We start from the raw sequence: 1,566 nt of genomic DNA, 5'->3' as shown, positions 1-1,566 counted from the left end.
AATAAATTAAAAGAAAAATTATACAAAAATTCAAATAAATTTAAAAAATTTTTTATTTAAAAAAATATTTGAAATATAATCATTAATGAACAACCTCGTATTAGCTTAAGATTTTATTCCAACTTTCAACAAAGTAATTAGAGGTATTTATGGATCGGATCTGATCTGCATATCCGCATATTTGCGGTGTTTATTCGAATCTGATCCGATCCGCAGACTATCGGATCGGATCAGATCTGATCCGCATACTAATAGGATCGGATTGCGGATTTTGTGTAGAGATCCACATATTCCATCCGCATATCCGCGTATCCGCAAAAAAAATAAATTAGTAAATATTATTTTGATGTTTTATTTCAATTAATAATTATCATATATATTGTATTATTTTAATTTATTATTTAAAAAATAAAAAAAATTTATTGATATTTTTTAATAAAAATAAGCTTTTAAAAATATTTTTATGTTTGGCGGATATATTCGATATCCGATCCGATCCACAAATGTGCAGATTAGATCGGATCCAAGCTAAAAAATTGTAAATATTGAATTCGATCTAATTCGATAATTTTAGTATCGAATTGAAATTTTGGCGATATCCAATCCAATCCAAGTTCACCCCTAAAAGTAATCCCAAGTTGATCAATTTTCGGAGAGCAATCTAAAATGCTTGATTCCTATTATCACAAAACTAAAATGAAAAAGAAAAGAAGAATTTTTTATTTGTAATAAGGAATATAATAATGTGATGATCAAGTTTGTCAATTTCACCCAACCCATCTCATATTTTTTCCCTTATTCCTTGCATGCATACATTGTCTGTTTCAAATCTTTCTTTAATTTTTGTCGATTATTGGTTGAAGTTAAAAAAAAAAAACTACTAAAATGATATCAAAAGTTTATATTACGAAAAAATAATTCGAAACATACAAATGACAAATAATTCTAGAAAGAGTTAAAAACATGACTAAAATATAATAATAATTATAATGTCCTTTTTAATGATAATTCTCTTGTATATTAATTACCCACTACTATATTTAATTATATATGTTAATAAGAAAATTAAATTGAAAAGTATTTTTCAAATCAAACAAAATAAATTGTGTTTTTTTTTTATATATATATTATTATGGTTACCTATCAATATAATAATACTTTGTAACAAGAACGTATTTGGTGGGATGAATTGATGGTATGATATTGTGCTACAACTCTTGCTTATTGTAGTTACAGCTACTCTGCACTTTCCAACTTGTTATTAGATAGAGTTTTGGTAACGTGTCAGTGAAGTTATTGCATGATATGTCCAAAATAATTCAACTGGGAAATTGATCTTCGGTTTCCAAGCTAATAATTTTCCCATACAAGTTTCTGATTAGACATTACAACACATTACATGCCTTCAAAAAAATTATTTATTTATTTATTTTTACAATAGATGTGTGTTATTATTTGCTTTTGGCAATAGAACATTAGAACCATTAATAGCCCAAACTAATACGGTTTTTACTTCAACTTGGTAATTGGTAACTAGAACAAATACATGTTTAATTACTTTGTTGA

Source organism: Arachis ipaensis, chromosome B07 (genome assembly GCF_000816755.2).
Source record: "Arachis ipaensis cultivar K30076 chromosome B07, Araip1.1, whole genome shotgun sequence".
Lineage (NCBI taxonomy): Eukaryota > Viridiplantae > Streptophyta > Magnoliopsida > Fabales > Fabaceae > Arachis > Arachis ipaensis.
Note: the sequence above shows the minus strand (reverse complement) of the source record.